This window comes from Calidris pugnax, unplaced genomic scaffold, assembly GCF_001431845.1.
Source record: "Calidris pugnax isolate Ruff unplaced genomic scaffold, ASM143184v1 scaffold42, whole genome shotgun sequence".
NCBI classification, from domain to species: Eukaryota; Metazoa; Chordata; class Aves; order Charadriiformes; family Scolopacidae; genus Calidris; species Calidris pugnax.
In genome coordinates, this window is record NW_015090920.1 from 2,756,728 (window position 1) to 2,757,693 (window position 966).

Genomic DNA, 966 nt, shown 5'->3' on the forward strand with positions numbered 1-966 from the left:
GCGTGCGCGGGGTTGAGCGGGAAGAGGACTGACCTGGCGACGCGGGCTGGGCTCAGGTGATGAAAGGGGAAAAATAAAGGTTCGTTTGGGAAAGGGTTTTTGGGGAAGCAGCTTTTTTCTGGAAAAAAGCTTTTTTTTCTGGAGCTCTGCCCCGCTGGCGGCGGCTCTGAGAGGGGACCGGTCTATCGAGCCGCCTCAGGCGCACCAGAGGAGCTGTTTGCTAGCCCTCTCCTGGCCTTAGGTTGGCTTGGCTACTAAGTTAAAAGGCTAAAAATGTCTCCAGGGCTTCTTTCTAGATGGCCTTCTCCCTAAAATGCATTTCCCCGGGACAGGAAATTAGGCATCCCTGTCATTTCACCTGTGAATGCCCCTGCCTCGGAGCTTCTCGCCTTCTCGGAGGAACCAAATAGTCCCAACTCCTGTTCTGGCAGCTTCAACCTCCTACACGAGCTATTCATGGCTTCCCTGGGCAGCTTCTCCGTGCTCCCTGGGCTGCTCCAGTCAAATTCGTTTCTGGTAGAAATGGCCGACAGCTGCATTGAAATGGAGGCCATTTCCCCTTTTTTTTCCAACTTATTTTCAACTGCTACAGAATATAGCTTATTTTCTTGGCATAGTAACTCCATTAAAAATGTACAAGGTATTGTGAGGACCCCACAGAAACCGGGACCTAACCAGGTATTTACAACTTAAGTCAGTATTTTCACTTTCTTTTTTTTTTTCAGGTCTCTCGCTTGGAGAGAGATGAGTTGAGTTACATGGTTACAGGTTGTCACAGTAGCTGCTCTTTTGTCCACAAGAACCTTTGCCATCCTTCTCCATGCTGCTTACTCAGCTGGTGGCAGAAGGTCCACCATCTTGCATTGCAAGTGTTAACTGCTGCAGGTGGAGCTTTTCTATGTGAAAATTTAATTAGTAACTTGAAGACACACAGAGAAGAGGGCAGTTTTGTGGAAGTCCCTGCTT